General features: G+C 31.4%; 2 pseudogenes; one reads left to right on the plus strand and one right to left on the minus strand.

The window, feature by feature from the left end:
• Positions 1-731: 731 nt before the first annotated feature.
• Positions 732-27,179, minus strand: part of LOC120592729 (60S ribosomal protein L14-like) — a 30,475-nt pseudogene continuing 4,027 nt past the window's right edge.
• Positions 26,101-26,219, plus strand: LOC120592747 (uncharacterized; annotated as a pseudogene).

The raw sequence follows: 27,179 nt of genomic DNA on the forward strand, positions 1-27,179 counted from the left end.
TGAAAGGAGTTGCAAAAAATAGTACAATAAAAATTCATATAGATTTCAACTACATACAGAAATTATAAATATTCTGAATATTATCTTTATTTTTTAATATCTGTTTTTAATATTATATTATTATTATCATTATCTTCATCATCTCTCTAAAAATAATGTCTATGAAATTTTCTGATAATTCCTGTGACAATCACCTTGGCTAAACGATGATGTCCAGTTGTCTGCTCAAACACAAGTCTAGATTTTGTTTTGAAGGTATGTTTTTGTGATTAACATTGAAATAAGTAGAATTTGAGTAAAGCAGATTACCTTCCATAATGTGAATGGGCCCATACAATTAGTTTAAGATCTTCTGAGCAAAAACTGAGGTTCCTATGAAAGGAGAACTCTGAAACATTGAAATCTTGATTGAGTTTCCAGCTTGTCAGTCTGTGGAATTCAGACCTAAAACTGTAACATCAACTCTTATCAGATTCTACAATCTTCCAGCATTGCTAGTATATCCTATATATTTTGGACAGCCCAGATCCATTAATTATGTGTCGCTTTATACACATACACACACACACACACACACACACACACACACACACATATGTATATATACTATATACTATATACTATAATATATATTATACTATATATACTATGTTAATACCATATCTGTAGTATTAGGGTTTTTTTTTGGTCAATGTGTCAAAAAGAACCTTTATTACTTTTATAACAGCCTCTTATGTTCTTATGTCAGATGCTTTTGGAGCAGGTGCTTTCTGGGATGGAGCTTTCAGACCGCTCTGAGCTTTTGGAGGTGCTGCCTCTGGCCTGTAGCTTTCTGGTCAGAAATCTTCTAGGCTGGAGCCTTCTTGTCTGCACTGGTCATCTTTTTTGCTGGAAACTTTGCAGCAGCTTCACCTTTAGCAGCAAGTGCTTTTGAGGAGAAGCTTTCAGGAGAACTGCCTTTTGAAACTTCCTAACTTCAAGCTTGATTGTTTGGTTCCTCATTTGCTTTGCCTTTATGACTTTGTAATGATCAAAATCTGTCATCTTGGCTTTTTTTCTCTGGCTTCAATATTCTTGGCCCATCTTGTGGCCTATTTTGTATTGATATTTGCCTTCTGCCAGGCTTGTGAACCATACTTCTTACAGGCACTGTGTGGGAACTTGAAGTCAGTGAGCTGCATGCATTTTGCATTTGAAAGGCATAAACTTTCTCCTTACTTGAGTGAAAGGTCCATCAACCCAAGTCCTATTCTAATCAATAACACCTACAATCGCGACCAGCTTCCTAGCATGAGGCCCAAAGGAGACATAAGCCAATCTCCACAAAGCATCTCAACACCATATTGGTGGCGTTCAGTGAGAAGCTTAATTAGGGTTTTAATGCCACATACATAAACACACACACACATACACTTACACACATATATCCTACTGCTTCTGTTTCCCTGAAGAACTCTATCTAACTAATGCAATCTATAATCTATTATTATATTCCCAGTAGATAGCAGATATCGTGGTACATGTTAGGAATGCAACAAATATTGTTGAATTAATTGCTTGCTTTTTACTTGACTCTTCTTTAAGACCTGGTTAAAAAACAAATAGGAAGATTAGAAACAATATCTGTGTTCAATGATACTTTCTGGAAGATATACAGGAAAAGAGACACGTATATGGTAAGGGAAACTGTTTAAAAAAATTGTTTTGAAGAAACTAGACTCAATTTCTTTAAAGTCCATTACCATTTATCTTGATTATCTGCTTACTTTTTAAATTTGTTTTGCTGATACTTATGTTTCCTCCATAGTTCATATACGCTTATTTAGAGGCTAGATTTGTGGAATAACTATTCAAGGTTTCTTTCATTTTATACAGTACATAAATGACATCCCAAAAAACTGTGTACATAAAAACAGAAAGTAATAAAACTGCACTAAGGCACTGAGAAAGATAATTCATTTTTATTAGCTATCTGACAGAAAGTATTTATTTGCTCTTATCAACTCACTATGGTGAGATAATCACAATCAATATGCAGCCCAAAACATAGACACCAAGCAGATGGAGCATACAATCAGTATTTGAATAGGTGGGGGTGTTGACAACCAAAGATGAAGATGTCTCAAGAATAAAGCAAGTGTGGAGGAATTCTGGGAAGAGGGAGAAATAAGAAGAACAAGAAATCTGTCTCCCTGCTTTGACAACAATCACACTCACAGAATCTGTGATATGTAACTATTTTTGGAATATTAGTCTTTTAGAAGCTTTGCAACTTCTGGGCAAATATGTGAACACTAATTCCCAGTTAATTTCAGCTTTAGCTCAGTGGAAGCTACCTATTCCTCACTCTCCCAGTCCCATGGACAATAGCCATGCATATTTCTGACTAGCTTGCACACATTTTTCAGTATCCAGGATGGACAATAAAAATCCTGTTCTCCAGATGTCAAGAAACTGTTTACTTATTGATGATTGCTTCTTCTTATCTTGGAAGTACAAACACAGAAATGGGCAGCCATTGTTTTACCTCACTTTCTGCTGCCCAAATCTCTCCCAGTTGGGCAGACATGACTTTTCAGGAATTTAAAAAGCTAGCATCTCTCCCCTCCCTATTTTAAAATTTTTCTTTTCCTTTCTTTTTTTGGGGGGGGAGTTGAGTTGGGTTTGGAGAGCCAGACATTTAAAATGTAGGATGTTGAAAAACCATCATATGTACAGGAAAATTGATAAGGTCAGTGTACATACCCAGGGAAATGCAGTCTCATAAGATATGAGACATTAAGTTTATACCCCAGACTGATCCCCAGCACAAAGATAGCCTGTAGCAATGCAAAAAAAAAATCTGGAGAAGGGAGATAATATGATTTCTAGATTTAATCAAATTATTTGATTCAAATATCTAGTTTTCAACAATCAAAATAAATTACAAGACACACAAAGAAAAAGGAAAGTATGGCTCATGTAAGGAGAAAATAAGCCAACAGAACCAACAGAAACCATCCATGAGAAAGAACAGATGGTAAATATAAAAGATAAAGACTTTAAAATAACTCTCTTAAAAATGTTCAAAGAACTAAGGCAAGATGTGGAGAAAGTTATGATAGTTATATGTGAATAAATGGAAATAGAAATATAAAGGTAGAAAACTTTAAAAATAAAGCAAAAAAATTCTTAAGCTGAAAGATTTAGTAGAGGGATTGAAAGACAGATTTTAGCAGCAAACGTGAAGATAGGATAATATAAATTATCAAGTCTGAGGAATAAAAGAAAAAAGATTGGAGAAAAATGAAAAGAGCCTAAGAGAGCTGTGGGACGCCATCAAGAAGACCAACATATACATTGTGGAAGTATGAGTAGGAGCAAAAAAAGAGAAAAGAATAGAGAGATTATTTGAATAAAATACATTTTACAAACTTGTTGAAAGACATAAAAATAAACATTCAAAAAGCTCCAGAAAGTCTAAGTAGAATAAACTATTATAATCAAACTATTAAAAGTCAAAGACAAAGAAAAAATTTTGAAAACAATAAGAGAAGCAACTCTTTACATGCTAAAAGTCCATGGTAAATAGCCAATTTTCCACCAGAAATTTTGAAGGGCAGATGTAATGCTGAAAGAAAAATACCATCAATCAATAATTCTTTATTTGGCAAAACTGTCCTTTAAAAGTGATGAATAAATTAAGATATTCCCAGTTTAAAAAAATCCGAAGGAATGCATTATCACTAAACCAGTCTTCAAATAAATGATAAGGGAACTCCTGCAGGTTGAAATGAAAAGACACTGTATGGTAACTCAAAGCCATATGTAGAAATAAAGATTTCAATAAATGTAAATACATGAGTAGTTACAAAGTTAGTTATTTTAACTTGAATTTATACTTCAACTTCTCGTTTTCTTCATGATTTAAAAGACTAATGCATTTTTATTTTTTTTCCAGTTTTATTAATATGTAATCAACAATTTTAAATTATATATATTTTTGGTATACAACTTGAAAATTTAGCATACACTGTGAAATAATCACCACAATAAGTGAATCAACATAATTATCAATTCACACAGATACTAACCTTTTTTAATATTATTTTTCCAGCTTAGTTGAGATATAATTGATATATAATGTTGTGTAAGTTTAAGGGGTAAAATGTGATGTTTTGACACACATATATATTGCAAAATGCTTACCAAAGTAAGGTTGGTTAATGCATCCTTCACCTCACATAATTATCATTTTGTTGTCATTGTTTTCACATTTGTTTTTGTTATGGTGAGAACATTAAAACTCTACTTTTATATCAACTTTCAATTATACAGTGCAGTATTAACTATAATCATTGTGTTATACCTTATCTCCAGAACTTGTTCACTATATAACTAAAAATTTTTACCTTTTGATCAATATCTCCTCATATTCCCCACCACTCAGCCCCTGGCAAACACCATTGTACACTGTTACTAAGAGTTTGAGTTTTTTAGATTGCACATATAAGTGAGATAATACAGTAATTGTCTTTCTCTGTATAAGTTATTTCACTTAGCATTATGTCAACAGGGTTCATCTATGTTATTACAAATTAGGAATTTTTCTTTTTTATAGCTGAATAATGCTCCATGTCATATATTTACCGCATCCTTTATTCATTCATCTGTCAGTGGATACTTAGGTTGTTTTCATGTCTTGTCTATTGTGACTAATGCTGCAATAAACATGAGAGTGTAGATACCTTTTCAAGAGAATAAGCTCTCTTTTTTTGAGTATATACTTTAGAAGTGTGACTCCTTGATTGTGCGGTATTACTATTTTAGTTTTTTTTTGAGAAAACTTCATACTGTTTTTCATAATGACTGTACAAATTTACATTCCCACTGACAGTAAGAGTTTCCTTTTCTTCACCTCCTCACCAGCATTTATTACCCTTGTCCTTTTGACAATTGTCATTCTAACACATGTAAGATGATATATTATTATAGTTTTGATTTACATTTTCTTGATTAGTGATGTTGAGCACCTTTTCATACACCTGTTACCCATTTGCATGTCATCTTTGGAGAAATGTCTATTAAAGTCCTCTCCTCTTTTTAAAATCATATATCTATCTATATCTATATCTATGTCATATATCTATATCTATATCTATATCTATATCTATATCTATATCATCTATCTATCTATCTATAGCTATATGTATATATATATATAGCTATTGAATATATGTGTATATATCTATCTATATCTATCTATCTATATATGTATATATATATATACATCTATATATATCTATCTATATATATACATATATAGATAGATATATATAGCTATTGAATTATATGAATTCTTTATGAATTTTGGATGTTAACCCCTTATTAGATATATGGTTTGCAAATATTTTCTCTCATTCTGCATGTTGCCTCTTCATTCTGATAATTGTTTATTTTGCTATGAAGAAAATTTTAGGTTAATACAATCCCTTTTGCAGATTTTTGCTTTTGTTGCTTGTGCTATTTAAGTCATATCCAAAAAAGTATTCCAGGACCAAGGACAAGAAATTTTATTTCTCTTTTCATCTCAAAGTTTTTCAGACATTGCTGTTACAAAGTGCTTAATCCACTTTGAGTTAATTTTTGTTAGTGGTGTAACATAGGAATTCAATTTTATTTTTTGACATGTGAATGGCAAGTTTTCTCAACACCATTTATTTTTTTACTTTTCAGTTACTGTTAACATACAATATAACATACAATACTATATTTGTTGTAAGTGTACAACATAGTAATTAGACATTTATATAACTTATGAAGTTATTCTTTTGATAAGTATAATACCCATCTGACACCATACATAGTTATTATAATATTATTGATTTTATTTTCTATTCTGTAATTGACAATCCTGCGACTTTTTATAACTGGCAATTTGTGAAACCTAATCTCTTCCATTTTTTCACCTATCCTCTCAAGTCGCCTCCCATTTGGCAACCATAAAAATGTTCTCTGTATCTATGAGTTTGTTTCTGATTTGTTTGCTTATTTTTTTTATTTCCATACATAAGTGAAATTATATGATATTTGTGTTTGTCTAACTTATTTCAATTAGCATAATATCCTCTAGATCCATCCATGTTGTCTCTCTAATGGCAAGATTTTATTTTCTATGTAGAGTAATATTCTTTTGTATATATGTACCAACTTTTTTTTATCTATCCATTATCAATGGACACTGAGGTTGCTTCTATATTCGGCTATTGTAAATAATACTACAGTGAACATAGGAAAGCTTATGTCTTTTCAAATTAGTGTTTTGCATTTCTTCGAATAAATACCCAGAAGTAGAATTGCTAGGTCATAGAGTAGTTCTATTTTTAAAATTTTTTTGAGGAAACTTTGTAATGTTTTCTATAGTGGCTACATACATTTACAATCCCACTAACACAAGTGTTCCTTTTTCTTCACATATTCTCCAATGCTTGTTGTTTATTGATTAATTAATGATAGCTATTCTGACAGGTGTGAGGTAACATATCATTGTGGTTTTAATTTGCATTTCTCTGGTGATTTGTGATGTTGAACATCTTTTCATGTCTATTGGTGATCTGTAAATCGTCTATGGATAAATGTTTGTTGTGGTCCTCTGCCCATGTTTTAATTGGATTGGTGTTAAGTTGTCTGAATTCCTTATACATTTTTAATATTATACTCCCTATTAGATGTATCTTCTCCCATTCAGTTTGTCTTTTTGTTTTGGAGATGGATTTATTTGTTTTGCAAAAACTTTTTAGTTTATTTTAATTCCATTTATTTATTCTTTGTTACTTTTACCCATGGATACATATCTAAAAACAGTATTACTAAAAGCGATGTCAAACATTTAATGGCTGTGTTTTCTTCTAGGAGTTTTATGGTTTCAGGTCTTACATTTAAGGTTTTAATCCATTTTAAGTTTATTCTTGTATATGGTATAAGAGAATGATCCAGCTTCATTCTTTTCATGTGTCTGTCCAGCTTTTCCAACACTTTATTGAAGAAACTGTCTTTACCTCAATATATATTTTTGCTTCCTTTGTCATATTAGTTGACCATATAGGCATGAGTTTATTTCTGGGTTCTTTATTTGCTCCTTTGACTTGTGGATCTGTTTTCATGCCAGTACATTGCTATTTTGGTTACTATAGACATTTATAGTTTGATATCAGGTATTGTGATACCTCCAACTTTGTGCTTATTTCTCAAGATGGCTTTGGCTCTTCAATTTTTTTTATGGTTCCATAGAAATTTTAAGATTATTTGTTTCATTTCTATAAAAACTGACATTTGTATTTTGATAGAGATTTTATTGAATCAGTACACTATTTCAGGTAGTATGGATTTTTTAATGATGTTGATTCCTTCTATTCATTAGCACAGTATATTCTTTCATTTATATCTATCTTCTTCAATGTCATAGGTTTTCAAGTACATGTCTTTCACCTTCTTGGTTTAATTAATTTTTAGGTATTTTAATATTTTTGATGCAAATATAATGGGATTACTTTCTTAATTTCTCTTTCTGATAATTGTTATTGGATTATAAAAATATAACCAATTTCTGAATATTAATTTTTGTTTTGCTACTATACAGAACTCATTTAGTAGTTCCAATTATTCTTTGGTGGATTTTTTAGGGTTTTCTCTAAATAGTATCATGTCATCGGCAAATATGATTGTTTTACTTCTTCCTTTCTATTTAGAATGTCTTTTATTTTGTTTCCTTGTCTGATTGCTATGATTAGGACATCCAATTCTATGTCAAATAAAAATAGGGAAAGTAGGCATCCTTGTGTTGTTCTTGACCTCAAAAAAATCTTTTAGCATTTCACCATTGAGTAGGATGTTTGCTGTGGGTTTGTCATATGGGCTTTTATCATGGTGAAGTGTATTCCCTCTATCTCAACTTTGTTAAGAGTTTATATTACAAAAGGGTATTGGATTTTGTCAAGTGCTTTTTCCCCATCTATTGATAAGATCATATGATTTTGATCCTTCATTTTTTATGAGATGTATCATAATATTTGATGTACAGATATTGAACCAGCTTTGCATCCCAGGAATGAATTCTATTTGATTATGGTGTATAATTTTTTAAAAATGTTATTAAATATGGTTTGCTATATTTTGTTGAGGACTTTTGCATCTATGTTCATCAGGAATATTGGCCTATAATTTTCCTTTTTTGTATTATCTTTGCCTGGTTTTGGTATCAGGGTAACATTGGCTTCATGCAATGAGTTTAGGAGCCTCCTTCCTCTTCAGTTTTTGAAATAGTTTAAGAAGAATAGATATTAATTTTCTCAATGTTTGGTAAAATTGTGAATTCAACTAGTCCTAGGCTTTTATTTGTTGAGATTTTTTCGATTACTGATTTGATCTTGTTAGTAGTTATTGATCTGTTCAAATTTTCTGTTTCAGCCTTGTAAAATTGCGTGTTCTAGAAACATCAATTTCTTCCAGGTTGTCCAATCTGTTGTTATATAACTTCCTAGTATTTTTTTATAATCTTTTTTTTTTATTTCTTGGGTGTCAATTCTTCTCTTTCATGTCTGGATTTATTTGTTTGAGTTCTCTCTCTCTCTCTCTCTCTCTCTCTCTCTCTCTCTTTCTCACTCTCTCTTTGATATGTTCGGCTAAAGATTTATCTATTTTGCTTATCTCTTTAAAGAACCTGCTCTTGTTTTCAACCTTTTCTATATTTTTTAGACTTTATTTTATTTATTTCTGTTCTTATCTTCATTATTTTCTTCCTTCTACTAACTTTGGATTTTGTTTGTTTTTCTCTTTTTAGTTCCTTTACCTGCGTGGTTAGATTGTTTATTTGAATTTTTGTTTGTTTGTTTCTTGATGTGAGCCTGTGCTATACGAATTTAGAAATGCTTTTGTTTTTATGTGTTTATGTCTTTTTCAGTTTTCTTCTTGTAATTGACACTTAGTATCATATCATTGTATTCAGAGAAGATACTCGATATGACTTTAATCTTATTAAATTTATTGAGACTTGTTTTGTGGCCTAATGTATTATATATCCTGGAAAATGTTCCATCTGCACTTGAGAAAAATTTATATTCTGCTGCTCTTGTGTGTAGTATCTCAAAAGTATTAAGTCCATCTAGTTTAATATCTCATTTAAAGCCACTGTTTCTTTCCTGATTTTTTGTCTGGTTATCTATTCCTTGAAGTTAAAAAGTTGTTAAAGCCCCCTACTATGACTGTATTACTGTTGATCTCTCTCTTTATGTCCATTGACATTTGATTTATATATTTAAATGTTCCAATGTTGGGTATATGGATGCTTCTGAGAGTTATTTTCTCTTGTTGCATTGATCACTTTTTCATTATCAAATGTTCTCCTTTCTTTCTTTTTATAGTCCTTGTCTTAAAGTCTACTTTGTCTGATATAAATATTGCTACTTTAGCTTGTTTTATCTCCATTTGCATGAAATGTTTTTTTTTTTTTTCCATTCTCGTACTTTCATCCTGTGTGTCTTTTATTCTAAAGTGAGTCTCTTTCAATCAACATATGTATTGGTCTTATTTTATTATTTTTATCCATTTGATCATCCTATGTCTTTTGATTGAACCATTTAGTACATTTACACTTAAAGTAATATTTGATAGGTATATAATTATTGTCATTTTATTAATTGTTTTCTGATTGTTTTTGTAGTTCTGTTTTTTTTTTCTTCTATTTCTTATTCTCTTGCTCTCTTCTCTTGTATATCGATTACTTTTAATAGAGTTGTGTTTGGATTTCTGTTTGTTTCTTGTATATCACTTCTTAGATATTTGGTTTGTGGTTATCATGTGATTCCTATGTGTCAAGATATGTTTATAAGTGTCTATTTTAAGTTAATCATTGCTCAAGTTCATACACATTTTTAAAAACCATTACCGGTTTTACACACCCCTCCATGTTTATCTTTTTGCCATTATTTTTTGCTTCTTTTATGTATATGTGTTTGTATGCAATCCTTAATTTATTGTTGTAATTGCACATGATTTTTCCACTTCTGCCTTTTAACCTTTGTGCTAGTTTTAGTCTTTGTTGATTCACTGCTTTTATTATGTGTTTGCCTTTGTCAGTGAGATATTTTTCTTTCCTATATTTTCTTATTTATGTTTTAATCTTTTGTTTTCTTCTTTAAAAAGAAGAAAGTTTAACATTTCTTGTAATACTGGTTTAGTCGTGACAAACTTTTTTAGCTTTTTATTTTGTCTGAGAAACTCTTTATCTCACCTTTGAATCTGATAGCCTTGCTGAGTAGAGTAATATTCATTGTAAGTTCTTGCTTTTTATTACTTTCAATATTTCGTGCCAATCATTTCTGACCTGCAAGGTGTCTGTTGAGAAATCAACTGACAATATTATAGGAGCTCCCTTGTATATAAATTATTGCTCTGCCCTTGCTATTTTTAAGATCCTCTGTCAATCTTTAACCATTGGCATTATAATTATGATGTGTCTTGGTGTGGGCTTCTTTGCTTTCATCTTGTTTGGGGCTTTCTGCACTTCTTGGGCTTGTATGTCTGTTTTATTTGCTCAATTAAGAAAGTTGTCTGTTGTTATTTCTCGAAATAGGTTTTCAATTCCTTGCTCTCTGGGTTCTCCTTCTGGTACCCTTATGATGTGAATTTTGTTACATTTGATGTGCCAGAGATTTCTTAAACTGTTGTCATTTTCTTTTATTCATTTTTCTTTTTACACTTTCAGTTGGGTGTGTTTTGTTACTTTGTCTTCCAAGTGTTATTTTGATTCTCTGCTTCATTTAACTTACAGTTTATTCCCCGTAATGTATTCTTCACTTCAGTAATTGTTGTCTTTATTTTCGACTTTTTTTTATGTTTTCTATCTTCCATTTTTATGTTTTCTAATTCTTTGTATTGAATTATAAATCAATAGATAGCTCTGAGTAGTATAGACCCTTTAACAGTATTAATTCTTTGAATCCATGAGCACAGAATGTCTTCATTTGTTCATCTCTTTATCAACTTCTTTTATCAATGTAAAATTGTTTTGAATGTATAGATTTTTCACTTAAATTTATTTCTAATTATATTATTGTTTTTGATTCCTTTGTAGATGGGGTTATTTTTTATTTCTTTTTTTATATAGTTAATTGTTAGCATGTAGATACTGTTTTTTATTATTATTATATTTATTGGGTTACATTATTTAATACAATTATATAGGTTTTGAATGTACAGTTCTATACATCATTTGCACATTGTATTGTGTGTTCACAAAAAGTCAAATCTCCTTCTATTACCATATATTTGACACTCTTTACCCTTTTCTGCCTTCTCCTCCTTATTTCCCTCTGGTAATGACCAAATTGTTGTCTGCGTCTATGAGTTTTTGTTTGTTTGTTTGTCTTCTTCATTTGTCACTCTCAATTTTATATCATGAAATCATCTGGTTCTTGACTTTTTCTGTTTAACTATTTTACTTAGCATGATAATCTCAAGATCCATCCACATTGTCACAAGTGACAATATTTCATCTTTCTTATGGTTGAATAATATTTCATTGTATGTATGTACCATGTTTTCTTTATCCAATCATCTATCGAAGGGCATATTGGATGTTTCCATGTCTTGGCCATTGTGAAGAATGCTGCAATGAACATAGGGGTACATATATCTTTATAAATAAATGTTTTCAAATGGGGGGATAGATACCTAGAAAAAGAATTGCTGGGTCATATTGTAATTCTATTTTTAGTTTCTTGAGGAACCTCCATACTGTTTTCCAAAGTGACTGTGTCAGTTTACATTCCAACCAGCAGTGTATGAGTGTTCCCTTTCTGTACAACCTCTCCAACATTTATTATTACTTGTCTTGTTAATTATAGCCATTCTAACATGTGCGAAGTGGTATCTCATTGTGGTTTTGATTTGCATTTCCCTAATTGCTAATGAAGTTAGCATTTTTTCATACTTCTGTTGGCCATTTGTATGTCTTCTTGGGAGAAGTGTCTGTTCATGTCCTCTGCCAGGTTTTTAATTGGATTGTTTAATTTTTTTGTTGTTGATTTTTTTATATTCTGGATATTAACCCTTTTATGAAAGTATTGTTAGAAAATATTTTCTACATTCAGTGGGTTGCCACTTTGTTTAGTTGATGGTATCTTTTACTGTGCAGAAACTTTTTAGTTTGATATAGTCCCACTCATTTATTTTTGCTTTTACTTCCCTTGCCTTTGAGGTAAAATTCATAAAATCCTCTCTAAAACCAAGGTCCATAATTTGAGTATCTATGTTTCCTTCTATGCATTGTATTGTTTCAGGTCTTATATTCAGTTATTAATCTATTTTGAATTAATTTTGGTGTATAGTAACAGACAACAGTCTAGTTTCATACTGTTGCATGTGGCTTTCCAATTTTCCCAGCACCATTTATTGAACAGGCTTTCTTTTCTCCAGTGTATATACTTCTCTCCTTGTCAAAAATTATTTGCTCACATATATGTGAGTTTATTTCTAGGCTATCAATTATTTTACATTGGTTTGTGTGGTTGTGTTTTGTTTTGTTTTGATTTGCTTTGCCAATACAATACTGTTTTGATTATTGTCACTTTGTAGTGTAATTTGAAGTCAATCAGTGTGATATCTCTGACCGTATTCTTTTTTCTCAGGATTGCTTTGGTAATTCAGGATCTTTTGTGATTCCATACAAATCTGATGATGTTTTGTTCTTTTTTTTTTTAATGCCATGAGGATTTGGATAAGGATTGCATTAAATCTGGGTATTGCTTTGGGTAATATGGTCATTTTAACTATGTTGATTCTTCAAATTCATGAACACAGAATAACTTTCCATTCCTTTTTGGCTTCTTCAATTTATTTTAATAACATCTTGTAGTTTTCAGTATATAGGTCCTTCACATGTTTTATTAATTCCTAGGTTTTTTTATTTTTTTATTTTTGCTGCAATTGCAAAAGAAATTATTTTTTTTCATTTTTTTCTGAAAATTCATTGTTAGAATAAGGGAATACTATGGATTTTTATATGTTGATTTCATATACTGCAACTTTACAATATTTGTTTACATTTTCTACAGCTTTTTTTTTTCTTTTTTTTCTTTTTTGGTGGAGTCTAGGGTTTTCTATACAAAGATTATGTCATTTGCAAAAAGTGACAATTCAACTTCTTCATTTCCTATTTGGGTGACTTTTATTTCTTTCTCTCGCCTGATTGCTCTATCTAGGACTTCCAAAACTATATTAAATAATAGTAATGATAGAGGACAGCCTTGTTAAGTTCCTGATCTTAGAGGGAAGACTTAGCTTTTCATCATGACGTTAGCTGAGAGTTTGTTGTATATGGCTTTTATTATTTTGAAGTACACCTTCCATACCCATTTTATTGTGTTTTAATAATAAATAGATGCTGTATCTTATCAAATACTTTTTCTGCATTTATTGATATGGTCATATGATTTTTATACTTTATTTTGTTTATGTGGTATCACATTAATCGATTTGCATATGTTAAACCATCCATGTGCTCCTGGAATAAAGCCCGCTTAATCATGGTGTATAATCTTTTATTGTGTTGTTGTATTCTATTTACTAATATTTTGTTTAGGATTCTTGCATTTTTATTCATCAGAGATATCAATCTGTAGTTTGTGTGTGTGTGTGTGCATGTGTGTGTGTGTGTGTGTGTGTGTGTGCGTGTGCATGCACATTATCCTTGGTGGGTTTTGGTGTTAGGGTAATAGGTGGCCTCAAAATGAGTTAAGAAGTACTGCCTCTTCAATATTTTGGAATTGTTTGAGAAAAGTAGGTATTTAATCATCTTCGAATGTTTAGTAGAATTCACTGGTGAAGCCATCTGTTCTTGTAATTTTACTTTGTGGAAAGTTTTTGATGATTGTTTCAATTTCATTACTGTTGATTGGTCTATTTAGATTTACCAGTTTTTTTGTGATTCAGTCTAGGATTGTAATATATTTTTAAGAACATGTTCATTTCTTTCTATATTATTTAATTTTGTGGCATATAGTCTTTGACAGTATTCTTGCATGATCCTTTGTATTTCTGTGATATTTGTTATAATTCTCCTATTTTATCTCTGATTTTGTTTACTTGAGTCTTTTCTATTTTTTTTCTTAGTGAATTTTGCCTGAGGTTTGTTAATTTTATTAATCTTTTTTAAAAAACAGCCTTTTGTTGCATTGATTTTTCCTAGTCTTTTTGTTCTCTATTTTATTTAATTCTGCTCTAAATTTTGTTATTTTCTTTCTTCTGCTTCATTGACGGTGGCCATTCTGACGGGTGTGAGGTGTAGCTCATTGTGGTTTTCATTTGCATTTCTCTGATGATTAATGACTTGAGCATCTTTTCATATGTCTATTGGCCATCTATATTTTCTCTTTGGAGAAATATCTGTATTTCCTCTTTAGAGAAATATCTGTATTTCCTCTTTAGAGAAATATCTTTGGATTGTTTGTTTTTGTTGTTGTTTTTGAGTTGTATGAGTTCTTCATATATTTTGGATATTGACCTCTTATCAGATTTATCATGAGCAGATATCTTCTCTCATGCAGTCAGTTGTTTTTTCGTTTGTTGATGGTTTCCATTGCTGAGCAAAAACTTTTTAGTTTGATGCAGTCCCATTTGTTTATTTTTTCTTTTGTTTCTCTTGCCTGAGGAGATATGTCTGAAAGTAAATTACAAGTAGCAATATGAGAGAGATACTGCCTATGTTTTCTTCTAGAATTTTTATGATTTCGAGTTTTACATTTAAGTCTTTATTCCATTTTGAGTCTATTCTTATATATGGTGTAAGAATATGGTCCAGTTTCTTTCTTTCTTTTTTCTTTTTGTCGTATATCTGTCCGATTTTCCCAGCACTATTTATTGAAGAGACTGTCTTTACCCTATTGTATATTCTTGCCTCCTTTGTCGTATATTAAGTGAGTGTATAGGAACAGATTTATTTCTGGGCCCTCTATTCTGTTCCACTTATCAGTGTACCTATTTTTATGCCAGTCCCATGCTGCTTTGATTTCTGTAGACTTGTAGAATAGTTTGACATCAGGTAGTGTGATATCTCCAATTTTGTTTTTCTTTCTCAGGATTGCATGGCTATGCAGGGTCTTTTATGGTTCCACATAAATTTTAGGATTATTTGTTCTATCTCTCTGAAAAACGTCATTGGAATTTTGATAGGGACTGCACTGAATCTATAGATAGCTTTGGAAAGTAAAGTTTAACTATTTTGATTCTTCCTATCCATGAGTATGGTACATGCTTCCATTTATTTGTATCTTCTTCAATTTTTTTTCAATGATTTATAACTTTTTGAAAACAGGTCTTTTATCTCTTTGGTTAATTTGAGTCCCAGGTATTTTCTTGTTTAGATGCAATCGTAAATGGAATTGTTCAGTTCCCAAATTTTTTTGTGTTGTTGCAATTAATTTTATGCAAAAAATTACATATACAATAGTCCTTTTACTTCTGAATGCATATTATCTCTATTTTCCTTTGCAAATTCAGACCTTTTCCCCTTTCCTGTTATGATTTTGTTGTCACTAATTATCCTTATCTTTGCTATGAGTTCATTTCCAAGTTGCAGCAGCTATTGTTTTCTTCCCTCTTCTTTTTAATGTTTTTATCTCTTTTAATCTTTGTGTTGTATTTAAGTGTATAATATCCAATTCTAAATTGAAGGTGCAATTTCATGCATCTGTCTGTTAGTCTTCTTACTCATCGTTTTGTATTCTTTTGTCTTTCTGTTTCAGATAGAATAATTCCCTTCAATATTTCCTGTAATACAAGTCTTGTAGTGGAAATTTTCTTCAACTTAGATGTGTCTGGAAAGGCCTTTATTTCTCCTTCATATCTAAACGAGAACTTTGCTGGATATATTATTCTTTGCTGGTAATTTCTCTCTTTCAATAATTTGAATATTTGATCTATCACTTCTAACTTCTAGTTTCTGCTGAAAAACCTGATAATAATCTAGTGGGTTTTCCCTTAGAGGTTACCGTCTTCTTTTCCCTGGCTGCCTTGAGAATTTTTTCTTTGTCATTAATTTTTGACAGTTTTAATATAATATGCCTTGGAGAAACTCTTTTTAGATTGAAGTAATTAGATGTTCTCTTTGCTTCTTTAGTTTTGAAATCCAGTTCTTTTTTTAAAAAGTTCTCATTGACTCTTTTTTTGAATAGGCTCTGTGTTCCCATCTCCTGCTCTTCTCCTTTTGGTATACCCGTTATTCTTATATTGCTTTTTCTGATGGAGTCATATAGTTCTTGAAAAATTCTCATTTTTTTCCTCTATTTGGTTCTGTTTTAATGTTTTGGTCTTTTGGTAAAGATCATTCATTGATTTATTTCTGAATTCTTTAAACTGTCTATCTGAGTTAGTCTATCTAGATTAGTTTTTTTTGGAACTGCAATCTTGAATTCTCTGTCATTTAAATTATATATTTCCATGTCTTTAAGGTGTTTTTTTTTTTTCCTGGAGATTTTTAAATTTTCTTACTGAGTTGCCTTGTCATCTTGGTCGTTCATGGTATTCTAACTCTGCCATTTTTTTTGAGTAATACCTTTTCTGCAAGTTGATAAGAACAGATTTTTCTTTTGTTTTCCAGTTGGTGGCGCTAGAGCACAAGTGTTTTATTTTCTCTCCCACTACTCCAGTTTCTCAATCTCTTCTGGGTGGTGGAAAATGCCTTGTGCTCCCTGAGGAGGGATCTCCTCTGTGACCAGGTCACTTCGTTCTCAGAGCACCACTCCTGTGGGGGAGTGTGGTAGGCAATAGAGTTCCAAGTTTGTTAAATCCCACTGCTGCCCTTGGAGCTATACACGGTGCTGCAGTGCCTGAGATTTCCCAGGTGCCCACTGAGATCAGCAGTGATGGGTAGGGGTGTAGTGGGCTGAGAGAGGTCGCTGGTGAATTTGTGGCTTTGTTTTCCTCTCAGTAATGGTGACTGCCAGGCTTCAGCTGCTTCACCTCTGTATCTCAAACTTTCACTGGGATTAACCACAATGTGCACCTGTCACTCAAGAACTGTCTCTCCAGTTTTCAGGGCTGCAGATATTGTGCTCTGTAACTTGGTACTCTGGGGCCGCCTGCTTAACTCTGGGAGAGCAAGGGGAGGTGAGTTCTGGAAGGATGGGGGCAGGCGGCTAGACAAAATGAATTTGTTTTCTGCTTGTCAATGGTGGCTGCTAGAATATAGCTGTTGCACTTTTGTATTCAGTCTCTGCCCTGATCACTGGGTTCAGTTGTATTTTATGTTGATCATTCAGGCAGGAATGTTCAGGACTATAGAGAGAGCACATTGAAATCCGTTTCCTCCCTTCTCCCGAAACCGAGATTGAGCTTTGGGCTGTATCCACTGCACACATTTCTGACCTTCTTCCTCTCTTCCTCCTTGTTTGCCCCGATTTGCACACCCTCAGATGTTTTTCAGCATGTTTGTATGTTAAGCAAAGGTGTCTTTTGTTGAATTATAAATGTTCAACCTATAACTTTGAGGGGAAAGATCAAGGGGTCCTCTCATGCTGCTATGCTTCTAATGTCACTCTGCAAACAATTTCTGTATGTTAATTTTACATCCTGAGGCTATGCTAAGTTTGTTTATTATTTTTAATGATTTTTGATAGGTTCTAGGACTTTCTATATACCAGGTAATGTCAAGTGCAAGCAGATACAATTTTAATTCTTTCTTTTTCATGTGGATGCATTTTTGGTCTAATTGCTCCGGCTAGAACTTCCAGGATTTTGTTTCATAAGAGTGGTAAAAATGGCACTCATACATCTGAACCTAATGTAATATTGTATGACAACTATAACTGAAAAATAAAAAATATATATATTTTATAAAATGGGCACTCTTATCGTTTGCCTGATCTTAGTGGGAAAGCTTTCAACATTTCACCATTGAGTATGTTAGTTGTGGGCTTATCATATATGGTCATTTTTATGTTGTGGCATTTTCCTTTTTTATTCAAGTTTTTGAGAGTTATATCATTAAAAAATGTTAAATTTTATTAAATGCTTTTTCCATATATATTAAAATAATCATATGATATTTATCATTAATTTATTAATGTGTTACTGCAAATTAACTTGAATACGTTGAACCTACTTGCATCCTAAGTTAATACATTTAAAAAGTATTAGTCTAAAGCTGTACCTAGTTTATTACTTCACATCTTGTTTTCCGCATAATTTAAGAAACAATGCGTGAACAAGTATTAGTTTATCTTTTGTACACACGGCAACTAAAGATGCAATTTTGTTATATTAATAACTAAAAGGGGTTGGGATGGAGCTGTAAAGGATCAGAAAGTGTATATATTATTGAGGTTAAAATAGTATAAATTAAAATTAGAGTGTTATAACTTCAGGATGTTATATGTGAGTCCCATGGTAACCGCAAAGAAAATAGCTATAGAATTTACTAGAAAAAAATAATTTCAAATATTTCACTGCCCAAAACTCAACCAACAAAAAAGAATGTAAGATCGAAAAAAATGAGGAGAAAAAGCTATAAGATTTATAGAAAACAAATAGCAAAGTGATGGAAGTTTTTCTTCATCAATTGTTACCTTAAATGTAAATTGAGTAAACTTTACAATCAAAAGACAGAGATTTGCAGAATGGATTAAAAAAAAAAAAAGAGTCGATTATATTTATGTCTACTAGTGACTCACTTTAGATCCAAAGACACAAATAGATTTAAAGTGAAGAAATGGATAAAGATATTTAATGAAATAACTCCCAAAAGAAAGCAGGGTATCTTTAAAAGACAAAGCAGAGTTTAAATCAAAATATTACAAGAGATAAATAAGGATATTATAAAAGGTTAAATACAGTAAGAATATATAATTATTAATAATTATCTACATATTAACATGATCGAAATAGATGATGAAGCCAAAATAGATAGAATAAAGGGAGAAATAAACATTCCTGCAATAGTTGGAGGCTTTAATATCCCATTCTCAATAGTGTAGGGGCATTACAATAAAAAAACTAGATCTAACAGACATATGCAGGACACTCTACCCAACAACGATGACATACACGTTCTTCCCAAATGCGCATGAGATATTTTCCAGATCTTTAGATCATATGTTAGGCTAAAAGTTAATGTTGAACAGATTTAAAAAAAGATACATATCATACAAAGTATCTTCTCTGATCACAAGATTAAGTTAAAAATCAATAACAGAAAAAAAACTAGAAAATTCACAAATTCGTGGAAATTAAACCACGTACTCTTAGTCAATCAATGGATCAAAGAAGAAATCACCAAGGAAATTTGAGATGAATAAAAATAAAAACTCGACATACCTAAATTTATGGAACATAGCAAAAGCAGTTCTAAGGGGAAATTTATATCTGTAAACATTATTCACAATAACCTAAAGATGAAAGCAATCCACTCTCCATTAACAGATGAATTGATAAGTAAAATATGGTATATACATACAATAGAACACCATGCAGTCTTAAAAAGGAAGTAAATCTAACTTATGTTGCAACATAGATGAACCTTGCGGACCTTATGTTAAGTGAAATAATCCAGTCACAAAAGACAAATACCATATAATTCCACTTATATGAGGTACCTAGGATAGTCAAACTCATTGAAATGGAAAGAAGAATGATAACTGCCAAAGACTGGAGAGAGGAGAAGATAGAGAACAATTGTTTGATGACGATGGTTACACAACAATATAAGTGTACTTATTACCATTAAACTGTATACTTTAAAGTTAAAATAATAAATTTTATGTTATATGTATTTTACCACAAGTCTTCAAAGAAGTAATACCTGAGATCAAATAAGAAAGATAAGGAAACCACCATTACTGCCCTGCAGATGAATTATGTATGTGTTGATAATCATTTTATTCCTGGTACCCATCTTTAGAGCCTGTTTTTTTCATTAGACTTTAAGTAACACAGTACCCAGGACCAAGGAGTTTTTTTAAGGGTCTAGGAGGAAAAAAAGGGCTCCAAAATACAAGTAGAAAACTACACAAAATTAAACATATTTAATTAAATGTCCATATAGTATTTCATTATGTCAACTAATCAACTCTTAAATAAAAGCATATAAGTTATAGTTTAATGTCAGATGGAATGAACTTAAATAATTTGACATAGTGATGAGACTTCCAAGAATAAGAGTGTTTAAGGCCTACTGGTTCTACAAAGTTTTTTTGGTTCTGTTCTAACGTAGAGACTATATCCCATGCTTGGTCCCACTCCACTGCTTTTCTGTAGGCTCTTACAAATCTAGCTTTTTGTAAATAATAATAAAATAATAATAATAATAATACAAACATGAAACTAAAGATGGAGAAAAAATAATGCTTAATCTTATTTTATATACATCAATTAAAGACATTTGTGTAACATAAAGTTTCCAGATTAATTTGTGTCCTTTCCTACAATGTAAGATATCTTAAAATTGAAGTTTACTATTTTTAATAATGTTAACTTTAAATCTTTTAAAATGTACTTTGCACAAAAAGGCCCATATGTAAATTAGAAAAACAAAGTGAATTTGTCCCATTTCCTGACTGAATGTCCAGATAAAAACGAAAGAAAGGAAGCATTTAAAAAATGACCAGAATTGTACATGTATAGGTAAAAATGAATTAAGAGAGTAGTTGATGAATGTAGTGCTGATTGTACAGAAAGACAAGTAATTTTGTTTATTCGAAGCACATCCAGAATGTGTTTGCCTTTGAAATGTCTAAAATTTTGGCAGCTGAATCTTCTGTTTCTTGCTTCTAATCCTAAGAATGTGAATATGATGTCATTTAAAGATAGGAGCCAAGATAAAACAGGCATCTTTGGGATACAAATTAGCCAGCTGTCAGGAAGTAGAAAGTTCTGCATTAAACAACTGAGACTGCTGTCATTCGCACAGCCTGAAGACTCTTCAACAAATAATTTAGTTATTCTTCTTGTATCTCCTGAGGTAGTTCTCCCTATCAAGGACAACCATCTATGATTTCTCTGTAGGAAAGCCAATTTACAGTGCCAATGTCTCACATTGTTGAAGTTCTTTGTGCTGAAAATGTTAGGGTTTCTGTCAAATTATATTAATTAAAGTCATAACATTTAATATCATCATTATACTTTCTTAGAAAGTGAACTAACTTTTTTAGTATAAGTTGTATATAATACAAATATATATGTTATATGTAATATAATTTGTATTAGTAGATCAAATAAAATAAAGTGACATTAAGTGCCAGTGAAGTTATGTGATATCACTGAAAATATTTAGCAATGATAAATTATTCTTTAAGTTTTTCAAAATATATATTCTATAAATAAAAGTATTTTTTTCATTTTAATAAAATCAAAAACTATAAGTAACACAAGCCTGGGGCTTTGGTTTTAGTTTTATTATTTTATATTGCATTTATATCCATAAAATAGTCAGAACCTATGAAAAGGCACAGGTATAATAAACCATTACAGTAGAAAAGCATAAGAATATAATGTAAAAAATAAATATTCTTAAATTAGAAGCATTAAGAGTTATTAGATATAACATTAAATTACCTCCTAAATAACCAAAATTCTCTAATTTATTGACACAATTTCCAACAAAAATATTTTACCATGCAACCCAGAAATTCTATTGAGGTATTAACTCAAGAGCATTAAAAATGCACAGGTGAGTGTGTGCATATTTGTAGATATGCTCACATGCACACACACACACACTAAAACACATACTACTTGTAAATGAGTCTTTATAGGTATGTTATGCATAATAATCTAGAACTGTAAATAAAAGAAATGTTCATCATTAGATGAAGAGATAAACAAAATTGTGATATAGTTATAAAGAAGAATACTATTTAGTGATAAGTAGGAATAAACTACTGGTACATATACACATGAATGAATCTCAAAATCTGATGCTTATTTAAAGAAGTCAGACCCAAAAGACCACAGACTATGGTTTAATTTATATGAAATATTAGAATAGGCAAAACTAATTCCTAGTGACAGAAAGCAGGTGTGTACTTGCTTGGGAGTAAGAGGAAAAGATTGATTCCAAAGATAAACAGGGAAACATAGTGTGATACAAATGGTTTATATCTTGATCATAGTTACATGGGTGTATATTACTATATCATTGTGTATAATCCTAAGAGTAAAGTTTCATCAGTTATATAAACAGTTGGCTTTGTAAGTTTCAAAAGCTCAATGGGAACTGGGGAGGCTTCCTGTAGATGACTTGAATTTTCTAATTTGAGAGATTATCTCAAATTTTCTAATTTGAGTGTTGAGAGATTATCTCAACACTAGCCTATAGCATGTCCCCACAATGTCTATTAGTCACCTGAATGTGCTCTAGAAAAGCAGAACTCTGCTTTCCAAAACCTTAAGGGAATTACGAGTAATGCGAGCCTACTGAGGGCCCTCATTTCATTCTGTCAAATTGTTTAAGGCATAGATAAGACCAACTTTGGTTAATAAGAGTGATTTGGGTTCTCCTGATAACTGGCAAAAGTTAATCTTCTGCATGAATATTTTTTCATATGATTGCCATGATGAAATTACCCCTACTCCATGCTACCCAGTAGGAAACTGCCTATCTTGCCATATGCTAATGTATACACTAATAAATACCTTATAGATTAAGCCAGCTTTTTTTAAAGCTCATTTTCTGTTCTGACTTGCACCGTCCAATATAGCAGACACTAGCCATATGTGGCTATTTAATTTAAAGTTAAATTAACTAAAATTAAATAAAATATAAAATCCAGTCCTAAATTATATGGGCTGTATTTAAGGTATTGCTAGGAACTGCCATATAAATCAGTGCACGTGTAGAATTCCAGCATCACAGAAAGTTCTACTAGAAAGTGCTGGTCTACCACATAGATGAGGACTTTTCAAAATTTCTTTATTTACAATTATCATCACTAAATTGTGGTGTCCAAGGTCTACTTTTGGATAATAATATTCTATATTGCTAATGTCATCCTTTTTACAAATCTGGATGTTGTTTTTAGGTATATCTTTATAAAAAAGTTAATCTTTTATTTTAAATATTTTAAGTTCCGAACATTTTATAATCTGAACTTACTGTATTGTCTTTTCTCCACAGTGGTACATTTATCAATGCTATGTCTGATGTGACTCACTCATGTTAGCAAGGCAATAAAACTTGATCTTTAAAACTAGCTGGAAAATAAGGGCTTTTATAAGTCCACCATAGTTCAACTTCAAGTTTAAAATAATCCCAGAGAGCCTTTGGGATGTTTAGGAGCTAAGCAGAGCACACTTAATTTTATCAACTGCAATGGATAAAATCGAGAAAGAGAATGAATGAATGATGAATTCCTATTGTGCTGATTAAGACTGTATATATATGTGATCAAGATTTCCAAATATATTTTTGTCAAAATTTTTGTTAAAATCCTGTAATAAAAATGTGGAACATTTCCAATCCTATCAATTTGTATACACAGACACACATACACGCACTCAAATCTGTATGGAATTTATATTGTTTAAGCTATTATAGAATTTACAAAACTAAATGAACTTTTACAAGTAAGAAAAAAATATGAGACTATATTTCTGATTTTCCCAGAGAAATTTCTATTTTTAAATTAAACTGACTCCACAATCAATATTTAAGAATGTATAGCATTAAAATTTAATTGAATGTGATTTCTAGCTTTTATAATTATATAACAATAATTATACAAGTCAACCTTTAAAAACATATTGATTTTTAAAAAGAATACTTCAATTTAAATGACGTGTTCCCAAACTGATCATTTTATCCCATGCAATGCATGCTGCTTGCTAGTGGATTCAACAATTTGGCAGGTAGTTGAATATATGTATAAATTAATCTCGACGTGCTCAAATTAGGAAACTTAATAATATCAAACTTCAGAAAAAAATAAGACATTTTCAGATTAGACTCACATAATTTAAAAAATGTGAGCTAAACTCAATTATGCAGATCAAAGCAAAGACAATTCTACATACAATTGAAATATTTACATCAGAATTTATATGGCTGGATTGACAAACCATGGTTCATATAATTTACTTTTTTAAATATTATAATATTTATAAATATAAATTAATTAAATTATTTCAACAAGCCATTTTTTCATTACTAAAATTTTACAAGGTATAATTAATATATTTAATAACTCAGTTCAACAAAATTTTAGTGAGAAAATATTTACTACATAGTGTTGTCCTAGGCCTTGAGGAAGGGGTCCAATAAATAAAAGATAAAGATCCTTTCTGGAGAGTCTTGTGTTCCAATTGGCAGGAGTTTTGCCCCCAGATGGTTAAGGATAGCTTATGATACATATCTATTTTACTAATGCATCATATATTTCATAAATATGATATGTTCAGATTTTTCATTCAATAATCAGAGAGAAAATCAAAGACATTGCTGTTTTTTTATTAAAAGGAACAAATCTCTAAACAATTCTCTAGTGAATCCAAATCTTATTATTAGAATTATATTTGTGGAATTTAACTGGTATGAGGGTGACCCTAGTCCTGTACTAATAAGATCAGTGCATCCATGCATCTCTTCTCTCTCTTCAAGATGTCAAACATCATAAAATCTTATAACCTCAGACTGTCTTTTCATTTCTCTCCAGTGACATGGGCTTGCCCTGTTACCATGACAACATGGAGTTGGATAAAATAAAATGTCATTCAAAAAACAGTGTGCTTCTGAATATTCCAAGGGTTAATCTTTCCGACATGATCAAAACAAAATGATTATAGAATAAAGAATTTCAGAGTTTCATCTTAGGTACTATGCAAACTCAATATTGAATCTACAATCACTAACCCCAGATTCTTACTACCCCTGGACATGCAGTCCCTTCATATCTAGATTATACCTTCTTTTGATGGCTGATTTAAATGAACTATGAACATAACACAATATTTACTATTATCTAAAATGAGATTTCAAGAGACAGGTTGACCTTTGGAAATATCACTGGCTTAGTAAACTTTTAAGATACTTTAATCTTACAGGTTTGTTTGCAATGTATAAGGGCCAAAATATTGAAAACTGTCACCAGTCTCCTTTTGTCACCAACATACCTAGAATTGAGGTGTTTCAACTGTTGGCAATGAAATTGCCTGTCTAAATAACAAGATTTAAAAACCTATAATTGAGAGTAAGTCTTTAGTTTCAAACTTTCCCCCCGATTTTCCTGTTTTCAGATACCTTCATTGCCTTTGATTAAACCCAGTAATGTATGAAAGCTTTTAAGAATATTCTGCTAGTAACCATCTAAAAATTCCAAGTTCTCATCTAGACTTCATGTATGAAGTACAAATAAAATAATGTACACACAGCACCATTTTTATTGAAGGTTTTTCACTGCAGACATTGTTATTTTATTTAATAGTATATGCTAACTTGTATTTTTAACTCTTTAAAGACAAAGTTCATGTTTCATTACTGTTAACCCTGCCAAACTGAGAGTTACATGATAGAGCAGAGCTTCTTAAATTCTGTCTCTTGTCCAGGAGCATAACATCATCGAGGAATTTTGAAATGCAAATTGTCACATCCAGCCATGGATAACACGATTCAGAAAATGGTTGACACAGCAGTGTGTATTGTACGTGTCATTCAGATAGAATGACCAACAATACAGATGATTTTGATACATGCTCATGTTTGAAAATCACTTGACTACAGCACCGTAAGAGATTCAGGATATTGAAACCCATTCGATGCTGGAATATGTTTAGTATAATTTATCTTTTTTTGCCATTGCTCAACATCTCCAAGAATGTGAAAATCATTGTCTCCAAAATGACTCATCAAATCTTTGGAGAATTATTAGAAACAAAACAAAACAAAACAAAACAAAGTTTCTTAACTCAAGTTATTTAGAATGCAAGTGAGGACGTAGTTATTACAGTTTCAACACAGGTGCTTAGTTTTAAATAATATCTTCTTAATTCTAGTTGAAAATTTATTACCAAACCCACCATTTTATCCTAATTACATTTATTCTCTTTGAAAATAATTCTCCCATTATCCTGTTAAAAACTGTCTATAGCCATTCCATCCTGAACATGCTCGATCTTGTCTGATCTTGGAAGCTAAGCAGGGTTGGGCCTGGTTAATTCTTGAATGGGAGAGCACTTAGGAATACCAGGTGCTGTAGGCTTAATAAAATAAAGTAAAATAAAAATAAAAACATGTCAGCAATTCACTTCATTTATTTGAAAATAATTTTGGTTCTCACTTTGACACTTTGTGACCTTAGACAATAACAACCCTTGTGCTTCCTTGGAAGGCTAGAAGAGATACAACTTTTAACGGCATTGTGAGAGCTAAGTAAATTGTCACTGAGAGCCAGTGATTAAATTCTTAATAATAGCTGGATGCCATTTCCCAGTCTTTTTATCCTTCCTTGGCTTCACTTCATTACTTTCCCCCTCAACATGTCTCATCTTTTCCAATAATTTTACTTCTTCACCTTTTTGCTGGTAATATATATTTTAAAACCTCTCCTCAGCATTTCTAGGTAGTCTAAACTTATTTCTTATTTTATTATTTCCGAGATTTTTCTTACAATGCTCTTTGTACTACAATCTGTATTTGTTCTGGGATATGTATGTTTATTTTCATACAATGTATATGTCCCTTCAGGATTCCTCCTGTCTACCTACTGAGGCTTGGGAAGTGATCAATACAGGAGAGCAGAGCTCTGTACACTTATGCCACAACAACAATACAGGGAACAACAGCATGCCACTAGGGGGCAGGCTCAACCTCCGAAGACCCAGTACCAAGTGGACATTAGGCCTGCCTACCACTCCTGCAAAGGATCCCCAGTGAGCCACTGGACTTTCTATATTTCCTGGGAGAGACCTGGCTAGTGAGATGTTGTGCAGGTGGTCTGGGATATAGATACATTTAATGTGGAGAACGGCGCAAGTGTCCCCTTGGGCGGCAGTTAAGATGTCTATGGCCATCCAATTTTGCAATATTACTTTCCTAATTTGATCTATTTCATCATTTACCAGACTGAGGGCTTTATGAGTAAAATTCAAGGCTCAAGAATTATATTTTGCCAAAGCTTTCACTTGCATTTCCACTACCACATCACCTGCCACAGGCAGAA

This window comes from Pteropus medius, unplaced genomic scaffold, assembly GCF_902729225.1.
Source record: "Pteropus medius unplaced genomic scaffold, Ma_sr-lr_union100, whole genome shotgun sequence".
Lineage (NCBI taxonomy): Eukaryota > Metazoa > Chordata > Mammalia > Chiroptera > Pteropodidae > Pteropus > Pteropus medius.